This window comes from Cyclopterus lumpus, chromosome 17, assembly GCF_009769545.1.
Source record: "Cyclopterus lumpus isolate fCycLum1 chromosome 17, fCycLum1.pri, whole genome shotgun sequence".
Lineage (NCBI taxonomy): Eukaryota > Metazoa > Chordata > Actinopteri > Perciformes > Cyclopteridae > Cyclopterus > Cyclopterus lumpus.
In genome coordinates this window covers 20,215,704-20,227,533 of record NC_046982.1, presented here as the reverse complement: position 1 = coordinate 20,227,533, position 11,830 = coordinate 20,215,704, and positions in this window count along the sequence as shown.

Below are 11,830 nucleotides of genomic sequence, written 5' to 3'. Positions count from 1 at the left end.
GTTTTTTTAAAGTAGTTTTTAGTTTTGTTGAGAATAGTCCAGCGCTGCCGCCAATGCTTTCACGTCTTCTTTGGGGGGGGTCGAACTGTGTGAAAAAGTGTCAAATTTGTTCTTCAATGTGTAAAATCTATAACTTGATTTTTGCCACAGAAAGTGACAAAGTTCAATTTGCAAGATCAGACACTCGACAGCATGCATTCTCATCCTCGACATTATAAGTGTGTGTGTGTGTGTGTGTGTGTGTGTATATCTGGAAAAACTAACATTGTTTTGCGCGAATGTGTTTTTTTTATAGTGTTAATATGTTACTTGTGTTTGGGTAAGAATGCACTTGCACCTGAGCGAATGTAGTTATTATGCCGCAATGTGTTTACATGTTCTCAAATTTCTTAAGCTAACGAGTTCATTTCCTGCTTTAAATTACTAATTTTTCATCTCAAGAGTAGACATGAGCCACATCCACTGAACATCAACATCATATATATATATATATATATATATATACACACAGTCCGCACATTTTCCTGAAACACCTGAAAACACCGGGAGCTTTTTTTTCCTTCTTATTAAGAGTAACAATGCTTTGAACAACATCGTAGTGATGACCAAAGAAAATTAAAAAAATAAGCCTCCCGTAAGTCTGCGGTGGTCCGAGAGCTGCACATGAATCCGAAAGGTCAGCACTTGTGTCCCATTGAGAAATATGAAGCATGTTCTCCTTGTTTTTTTTTTATCAGTATTAGCAATGACTCATGTTGACTGGGTGCTGGGAAAACTGTTATTTATAATTAAAAAAAAGGGATATTCCCGCTATATATATTTTTTTGTTTCATTTAAACACTGCGTGGAATTATTTTATTACGATATTTTGATGGTCAATTCTGTTCACCCTAGCAAAATAAAACAAACGGCAAACTGTCAATCATATAAGCTCTGTAATAACGCAGTATAATTCTCAGTTGATGACCAAAACCTGTGCATGAGATGTTTATATCGGCTGTGGCTTCTTGTTCCCGAAAACTAAACCATGAGCAGCGTCACTGAAACTATCAATACTTCCCTTATTTTAATGCTGCTAAGTAAAGATAATATTTGTGTGTGTGTGTGTGTGTGTGTGTGTGTGTGTGTGTGTGTGTGTGTGTTTGTTTGTGTAAGCGTGTGGGTTTAGGTCCATTTGTGTTATGTGTATATTTTTTGTTGCATGTATCGATTCTTTCCGTGAAAGAAATCTATTATGTGTAGTTTGGAGAGAGAGAGAGAGAGAAAAAAAATGTGAAGTTTTGACTAATTCTTGCATACAGTAAAATCCCATTTTTAACCAAATAGACCAAAATAGAGTTTATGTTATTTTAGTTTGCCTGTGGTTTTTATAGTCGTTGCTGAGCATCAGGGCAAAAAAAAGAAAAAAAGAAAAAAAAATGGTTAATGTTGCTCTCCCTTAATTTGGGTAAAAATAGAACACAGTATTTATTTATTTGGAAAGTGAAAAACTACTGAAATCTGAGAAAAAGTATACATAATGTTTATTAAAAAAAAGGTGAGTGTGCCATTTCGCTGATAGCCTTGACTTTAAAGAGATGTGTGTAAAAAAAAGTCACTGATGAATTATTGTTTACAGCCAATGTAATATCTCAGGCATGTATATTAATAATTACTTTTTCAACCCAGACTGAAAATATTAATGAGCAGCCATGACCAGTTTCACATTTAAAGTCATCTTTTAATAAATTACACCAGCAACCACTATCAGTACGAGAAGTGCTTATCTTGCATTTATTACTGTACACTTTATACGTGATTGATTGCTTTGTGTGGACAATTTGCTTATGTTCTAATTTTTTTTGTTCTTCTTAAAAATCCAAAGTTTTGTACAAACTAGTTTTTTTTGCGTTTTTTTTTATAGATTTCTAAAAATTTGATGTTTTTTTTATAATTATTTATTTCATGCTATGTACATATTAGTGAGTAAAAGTATATATTTGCAGAAATACATTTCTTTTTTTTAAACGGTGTTGTGAATTGTAACGCTGTAGCATTTTTACCTCATCTGTTTTTTGGTTTTTTTTACTGACTGCACACAGGTATTGTTTGTAGCCTGTAGTAGATTTATAAAGTTAACTCTGTAACACCAAAATAAAGCAACATAAACAACCAAAACGTGTTCTAATATCTGTGACTGAACTTAACGCCTGATGCATGATGTTTGTGCATTTTTTTATGAAAAGTGCAAAAAATATTACACAGCCAAAGATGGTTCAGTGCTCCTAAACACAGGCACCACCACCATACATATAACATGTGTATATATATATATATATATATATATATATATATATATATATATATATATATATATATATATATATATATATATATATATATAAGTGTAGCACATGAATCTGAAGATGATAGCGCAATGTGAAACAAGTAGGTGACGTTATTCTGCCACTTGACAATGAAAACACACTCTTTTAAATGAAATATATATATATATATATATATATATATATATATATATATAATACCTAAAGGCCTGACTGTCTCAAATCCAGAAGATTTTTGTAAAATCATGAGTTTTTTTTTGTAATAGCCTGAGCTGATTATGAAGGAAGCGAAAAATAAAATAAAATTTCCCTTTGATTTATCTTATAGTTGTGGGAAGCCATATTTGGCCAGTTTTGTTGAAATGTGTTTAATAGTTTATTTCGCAGGGTAATAAAAGAAAACAAAATACAAGATGAGTAATGACACATTGTTTACTATTTCTTTAATGAGATGAGTTTGTGTTGCAATGGAATTATGAATGGAAATTCAGCTTTGGAAGAGTGTAAAGTAACCGGGAAACAAAGATGATTTCTCCAATGATTTCTATAACGGCAGTAGAGCTGTAGTATAATTGATTTGATGATAACAAGTCATGCAATACCTTGAAAACTAGCTTTTATTGCTTATAATTCAGACAGCGAGATATGTTCTAGTTCAACACGTGTTTTAAGGGTGACTCCTGATTCCGCCGACTCAAAACATGAGGTAATAATCGTCAACAAACAAACAAATATCCCGTCACAGCCGTGCAGTTACCACGTTGAATACCGAATTAGACCCGTCTGTCTGCAGACGGCGACCTCATCTACGAAGACACCGTTCCAACCCCACTCGTAGAAAATACTGACGCCCGCATGAATGAAACATCTAATCAGAGTCACACACGTAGAATATGTTCAAGATGTCAGTCATTAGGACTAATAGGGTTTTCCGGCCACAGCGCCCACCAAAAGAAAAACACGGGCTATGGATTCGTCATATGGGACGAGAGGAGGGAGAAAATAAAGCTGAACTAATAATTAGATTTCTTTGAGAGACTGCAGAGGCCCAGCTGTGCTTTTTGGAGAAAAAAAAATGTCAGTGATGAGAGTTGAGGAAAAAAAAGATGGAGCTTTGTTGGAGAGAAAGAAACCTGATCTCAAGATAGATTAGGGGATGGATGTGAATGGAGCCCACCGGTGCTCCGGCTCAGCCGTCGGACCCCTTGATAGTCTTTGAGCCCGCGCAACAATGTCACCACCAGAGGCCAGGTCTCACTGCTATCTAACCCCATTATCTCACAGAAAGATTGATACACCCCCCCCCCCCCCCCCCCCCCCCCTTCCAGAGTGGAAGCACCACAAAAAAGTGATACCCTTCCGTTCTCATTCATGTGCATTCAATAGTCCGCCCACCCCCACGTCAAACTATATTTTAAGCCGTCTTTCACAGTTTGTCCCACTGAAACTCATTACTTGGGTATACTCGTTTTTTTTTTTTTCTCAGACATTCATAAAAAATGGAAAAAAAATGCCCTGGCATTTTAAATCCTGCCTCATGATGGGAAATGAAGAAAGACTCATTGAAGAGCCGTTGTATATGAACTCCTGGGAGCCAGCCAGGTTCAGGTTTTTTTTGGTTTTTTAGTGACCTGGGAGAGGCTGTCGGCGGGGCTCATTCCACACACCTCGACCTTTGACTCTTTTCACACCGATCCGAATGGGAGTGAACAAGTGCAAAACATGAAACAGATCACAGGATGGACAGAAACTCCGGCCCCGCAAGCAACGCAGAAGGAAATGGGCCCTTCCCTTCAGACCGGACCCACCTAGGAGCTTTGTCACCCAAGTGAGAGGAACATTGTTAGCAGATAGTTGCCAGAGGTCGGCCCACGGTGGCTCCGGGGGGACACGAGATGGCATCCTGACTGTGAGAACTTTGACGCGACCAGACTGCAAGAGGCACCCACCCAATAACCATATAAATGGGAGACAATGGGGGCCTAATTGCAATCAGTCGCCTCTTTTTTTTAACGTCCCAGAGTTTCACCCTGACATACTCGAGAGACCGCCGCACGCATTTCAATAAAGCCGCGTTGTCGCTGGGGGGCAGGACCCCGAAGCGACGTGTATACAGTGGACGCGGGGTGCAAAGGCCCACACTCCCCGATGACACCATGCAAAATACTCCCCGCTAAAGTCACACCTCGGTTACAGCACGGCTCTTTCTGTTTCGCTCCTCCCGAGTCCTTTTGATGTTTTACTGAACAGAACGAACCCAGTAACAAACACGCAAACCTGGGTTGTTGTTTTTTTATATATATACTGAAAAAGGGAGACTTTTTAGAGACTTTTGCAAATGTTTGAAAAGGGTCTTTTCAAAAGGTGATATATCAGAGAGGGCTCTGCGGCTGCTTTAATGCCTAACACTGCAGCTCAGACTGTAGCTTTAAAGAATGTGATTCACAAAGCTGTGCTTGTTTATAGCCTCTCACACACCAAAGGTGATGGGCCAAAACTGAACTACAGAGGGGAAGTGCAGTGTGTGGGCATTTCATTATGTAACTGACTTTGAAGCCAATCTTTTGATGTCTATCTGTTCTTCTGTCTGGAATTAGATTACTGGGATCCGCTATGCCTTCAAACACATTTAACACATTATTATTATTATTATTATAAGTATTGATATTACTGTATTTGTTTTACAAACTAATCCCCCTTAAATGCCTTCATTTTGCCTGATTAGTCCTTATTTTTATACGGCTTGTAAGTGATATTTCTCACCTCTATTTTCTAAATAAATAGATCCTGACAGCACTCACACCTTTATCCGACACTTCGGGCCACTAAATTCTAACTTAAGATCCACCAACGTGTTGTTTATCACACAACACTTTTTTTTCGCCACTTTTGGAAGAAAAAAAAAAAAACATCAGATACAGTAGACAGAAAAAAAATAACTCTTTTACAGATAACTCCATCCTCCGATGTCCCCGTGGAAAACGTCTTAACATCTGTCGCAATCACGGCATTACGTTGTTTTCTCTTTTACAGCCGGGTTCGGTGTAACGTGTGAAGTATGTCACCTGCCATGAATGAGGATGGATGGGTTATCTGCAAGATTTCTAAAGAGAGGAGGGGGGGGGGCAGCCATCATCAGAAGAGATGTGGCACCTGTAAAGCAGCCTCATCCCCGTTTGAAGTGTCCGTTTGTATTGTTGAAGCCAACAAAAGGAATTTTGCCACCCCTGTACTTACAAGAGAACATTAGTCAAACTGGGGGGGGATAACAAGGGGAGGAGGAGAGGTGTCTGGGGGGGCGATATGGGAGACATACTACTGCCCTACACAGTCTACAGGTGCGTTTTGCGCATGCGATTATCGCGCCGACTCTTCAGTTTGAGAGTGTTTGTGTTCAGGTATGTTGCCGTGTGATGGTGGTGGTGGTTTGCAAGCCTGGAGGTTGACAAGGGGGGGGGGGGGGGGGGGGGGGGGGTTCACCCTTCCAGATCAATGCAGGCCGGGGTTGTAGTGGGGAGGAGGAGACATGATCACTCATTAGTCACCTTTTCACCTCTGTGTAGCTCAAAGCGGTTCAGCAGGCACAGGATGAGCAGCACAAATGCATTTTCGGAAGCAGTTTCTATCATTTTTTACAAATATTTAATTCCAATTTCTCTCATCTCTAATTTCATATTCGTAGTACTCCTATTGTATCCCCGCAAAGACCGAGATTGTCTATTCACTTGTGGAGAAGTGGATCCTAATGGTGTTTGTTGTTGTTGTTGTTGTTGTTGTTGTATCATCAAAATAACTCTGGAGGAATCTGTAAAAAAAATAAACCGACGCACGGCAAGTCACGGACTCACGGAAGTGAAGGTATTCAGCAACGGCTAAGCAGCGGAGTGGTGACGTCACGAGGCGTAGGAAGGTAAGCACATTGTGGCGTAGCACGGTGGAACAAACTAGCTTGCTAACGGAGAGCGGGCTAGTTAGCTAGCATGCTATTTTCACCATGCTTTACAGCCGGTGGCAGCGCTGGGCCTAGCGGAGCCTCTGCCAGTCATCATGAGATAAATAACAGTCGGCATTCATGAATGTCAGTGAAATCATTATTTTATAGCTGTGCCTTCATCGGTCATCAAAGAAAAAAATATTAAAGTGGAGGAAAGAAAAGATCTGAGCATTTTTTGGAATATCCAACTTTTCCAAATTTATCAGAAAATTCAATATAACCCGTGTAAATCTAAACGTAGTTTATTTTTGTTAAAACTTAATTTCTGTAGCCGTCTCTTTCAATTAAAAGAGCCGCTTTGTCATCAGTTTAGTGGTAGAAAAAGAAAAAGAAAGTATTTCTTGTTATAATCAATTACTGTTTGATTGCAAAGCATCTTTCCATACTCCAACTCAACTAGAAAACAACACATGTACATGTTGAAGAATTTGGTTTTCACGAAGACCAAATTTGGTAAATGTTTTTTCTTCAAATATGACCTTTAATCTTTACATTCACAGACTTTGTTTTTGTTTTCGGATGCTTTTTTTGGGGGGGGTTGGGAAAAAAAAAACATCAGCTTAGTGTAGATGGACGTAGGGAGGGGGGGAGGGGGTGTGGGGGGAAGATGCATGTCCAAATTCATCCGCATTATTGTGGACACGTCCTGAGTGAGTGAGATTGGGTGTATCAATTACAAGGTGACTAGCAGGGGAGAGGAGCGGGGTTATCATTAGCAGGGACTGGCGCTGGCCTCTGGTAGTTCCAGTAATTACCTCACAAAGGGTGGTGCTTGCCTTCCCACTGCTTTTCCCACACTGCACTCCAGGCTCAGAATTCCAATCGGCCCCAGACCTGCAATCTCCACGGTTTTAGACAGCAAATTACTGACAAGTCCCATTCTTCACAGCACTGTAATTGCTTTTTAGTGCTGCTTTTATTGAGGCAACCCCAACCCCCTCGCCCTTCCCCAAATAAAGCTAAGTCGGGGAAGGGGCGAAGGGTTAATATAGATAACATTAGTACCTAATTGGAAGGTCTTGGACTGCAAGGAGAGTTTCATTCAAGTCCTGTCTAAATCGTGTGCGGGTATTTGAGTGAATGCAACCGCCGTTTCCGTATTGAACCTGTATTTATTAGTGATCCAGAGAGATTCGCGTTCGCTTTTAAATGTGCAGTTCGTCAGTTTCCCCCCATTCGTTAATGAAAAGGTGGACGCAAACCGCAACACTGCGTCTGCGCGCGTCCGCTCCAGAGAAGTGATGTCATATAGAGGCTCTTCACATCCCGTATAAAGAGAGGCGCTGAGTGTCTTGGCTATACTCTACGAATTAAATCGCTCTGTGTTGTCTTTTCCCAGCCCGGCGCATTACTCTCCCAATCTATCACGTTGTGGAAATCATTAGTCTGCATGTCAATACGAGCTCCGAGCGGAGAAAACATCTCATTACGGGACTTAAAGAGATCCCTAGCATTCTCGGCTCCGTCAAGCTGTTCTTCCTTTCTTCAATGTAGTTACTTTTCCTTTTCACTCGGAGGACGAATTCTCAACGTTCCAACGCCGGACAAACCCGACAGTTGCCATTTGAAATGAGGAAAAAGAGAAAGAATAGAAAATGGCTGAGGGATTAGAAGGATCTAAACAGGATAAAGGGATAGGAGATTCTTGGTGTGATCCAGTTTAGTTTGAAAGATGCAGGGTCTTAACAAGGATTTGAGACTTTAGAATTCATTGTGCCATTATTTCCATCCTGTGCAGGTTTCGGGGCTAAATTGTTTGCTGTTTTTTTTTTTTTTTTTGTGATCCTTTACGATCCCAATCTTCACATGGCAAGTGTAGTCACGATATATTTTTTTTTTTATTATTGTGACATAACGTGCTTAATTACCCCCTTTTATTTAGATGTATAACCCTTTCCAGTTTGTTTTTCCCACGTGTACTTTTTTTTCCACATTGACGTAATGCAGAAAGAGGTAAAAAAAAAAATAAGTATACGGTTTAAATGCTAAATAGTGATGATACACTTCCCCTGTTGTCCGTCTGCGCATCGAAACGCGACTACGTCCCGGCTTTATTGGCAACGTGCCCTCGGGCTACAACCTGCAATTGACTCGGGTAGCAACCTAATTTGCCCGTGCCCTTACGTGTCCATCTCCCTGTCAGTCTGAAGCAGGTTGACACCTCTGACCCTGTCAGGGGTGTCAAATAGCTTGTCAGGGGCCTTCAATAAAGTACAATGACAAGCCCTCTAATGCATTACCGCACGAGTTCTAGCCAGAAATGAGAGGCTGTAGTCTTTCCAGCCTCAAGGCAGACAGGTGCGCCGTCAAGCAACACACACAGGAAGCACACACAGACACACACACACACACACACACACACACATATTCAAATAAGCCCACCCTGTGATAGTATCCAAGTATCACGATGTTAAGGTGGAATATTATCAATTGTCCAAACTATCATATCATAATGTTTTCTGGCCTGTGGCACACACACACACACACACACACACACACACACACACACACGCACACACTCGTATTTAATGTTCAAAATGCCTCCGAATTCATTATTCAATCACGTAAAGGATTATCTTTGAGGGCTTTGCACAACAAAAAGAGATCAGTTGTCAGTAGCAATAATAAAAAACAACGCTGTACCTGGACCACCTTGAGAGCGCGTTAGGCCTGTCGCCACGAGGCCTCTCCGAAGGGCCCAAAGGGCCACTTACGATCAGCCTGTCAATGTCACAGATGCCTCGAATGCTGGAGAAATAATATGAGACTGTGTTTCAAATCATTTGGAATCGACGTGACAAGTGAAAAACGCCAAAATCTGGACCCCCGACCTGGTTTTGATGCCACGGGTTTTTTGGTTGGTGCTGGCTGGTCCTTCGAGGCCCTGCTTCGACATGCTGTGCATTCCAACCAATTATCTACCCCAAGGTGCAACAGGTTCACACTTTAATCTTCGATGCCTCCTCCAATGGGATATAGCTGGATTTAAAACTGGGATCAGGGGTGGGACAACCCTTAAAAAGACAATCTGTATACACAGCAAACATGAATCAACTTCAAACCAAAAATCTTTCAAAGAAATACTTTTATCCTCATTGTTGTTTCATCTTGCAATGGCTCGTCATCGTGGGCCCATGCGGATGCTTGAAGTAAGTTTCAAAGAGCAGACGTAGCCTCAAATATGACATCAGTCGAAAAAACGTCCTCTCGAGTTCCTAGAAGGTGAAATGGTCCGTTCAATCTAGGTCATACAAAGGGTGCTGAGAAATGGACCATGGTAACCTCACGTCCAACCAAGTCACCCTTCAACCGGGAAATCCAGTTCCCTGGCGAGGTGTACCCTTCACACCTCGCCAGTATATCCACTTCCTGCAAGCCAAGCAATTCCCATTCTCATTTCCTTCCCCACTCCCCACGCCAGAGGACCCCGTGTCCTTTCCGAGGAAGTGCGTCCTCGAAGAGTTTGTCCCAAACCATCTGTCACGGATGTCCCAAGACATCTCTCATCAAGCCCGATGGCTCCCGCATGTATACGAGGCCAGCTGTCATTGGAGGAGTGAGCTTAATCAACACCAATAATTTAATTACATTCATGCAAAGATTCTCTACTATGTATAGTAGCGCAATCGAGAAATTTGATTAATGCGAGAAAAACACATAATGCGTGACGAACTTACCATTTTTACTCGTAAGTTTGGTCATAAACATGTTTTTTTGTATGCATTTCATAGTATTCATTGCTGTCAAAATACACAAGAACAATCTTCACGAGGCAACGACTCAATACGGAATCGAATATTTCCTCGTGTACCACGGGGGGGGGGGGGCAAAATGGTATGTAAATCCCCTTAACGACCTTTTCAGGCTGCCGACAATCACCATACAAAGGTGATTGGCAGCCGACACCGGTTGCACATTTATCCTTTCGCCCCGGCCCGTCTCTCTCTGTAGCGCCCCCTACTGTGAGAGGCGTCGGGTAGGGTGCCCAGTGGCACTCGTTGCCAATGGATGAAGCCAGCGTGGTATCCTCTCATGGCAACGACGCCGGGCCGTTGTAATAATGTTCGGTCTGTTTCCTGCCTCACACCTCCTTTGGGATTTCTGCCCGACCTGTAATCCAGGACATGAGACGCAGAGGGAGGCGTCCCATGCCTGTCCATCCGAGTTCCAGCGCTGCTTAGACCCCAAAACCGGCTCCTTTGTACGACTCACACACACACACAGCAGCAGTCTATCGGTTGCCTGTGGGCCATTTCATAACGTGCATCTATTATCATGAATATTATGATTATTGCCCCCCCCCCCCCCCCCCCCCCCCCCCCCCCCCCCCCCCCCCCCCCCCCCCCCCTACACACACCGAACCATTCACACAAACTCCAAATCCAAAATAAGTTCTTATACGTCAGGATTTGAAGGCTCACAGAACAGATAACACTTCTCTTGCGTACACTTTCATGCATACACACACATTATCTCCCTCTGTCTCCGTCACACACACGCACACACAGGGACACACACACACACACACGCACACAAACACACACACAGCAGATCAGCGTTCCCAAGCCCCTTACTGAGCGTTTTTATCCTTGCAAGGCCTCGTCTCAGAGGGGAGTAAGGCCCCTACTGAGATCCTTATACCACTTCCTACTGAGAAGCCTGTTTGGCTCCTTGGCAGCCCTCTTCCATTCATAAACTGCAGACAAGCGTCACTCTCTGCCTCATCAGCCTTAAATGTACTTTGATTTCGGGGCATGACTTGGCTGACGCCTCCCAGGTGATGATGTAGTCTGTTTCTATTCCCAGACATTTCCCAAAAAATAAGCGTATTTCATTTTTTTTTTAAAGGGGCTATATTGAAAGTCTGGTACTGTAGCTGTACCCCCTTGATCCCCCAGACGGGAACATGTATTCAGGGGGACATATTTGACACAAATAAAGAAGGGATTCAACAACAACAACAAAGAGAGAAAGAGAGAGTGCATGTGTGGGACCATCAGAATTAGTTTGTGTGTTTGTGTGTGTGCTTTTGAGGGGGTGATATATATACACACACACACACACACACACCGACTGTCCTATTTCTAGTCCACGAGACAACTGTCAGTAACTGGTGAGATATGAAGCCGAAAAGGAGAAACGAGGAAGGAGGGGAACCCTTCAAATGGATGTTACCTGTGCAGCACGGAAAGGTGGATTTAGCACAACCCCTAGGATCTTTACTGTACCTTCGGCTCACTACACGGTACGTTATGAATGCATATTACGATCATTTTTACCCCAACAAAGGGTTGAAATAGAAGTTTCCGTTAGAATCCTCTCAACAAAAAAACACAGCTGCTATTGAATATATTCGTAAATCTTGAAGATGACCCTGTGGTTTGCTCGGCATTGTTTCTGCATCATAAATGTGTCTTTCAATTCAAAATGGTAGAAAACAACAGTGACAATCCATTGACGCGGGGTATAATATTTCAGCAACGGGATTATCGCCGGTCCAGATTTATGAATG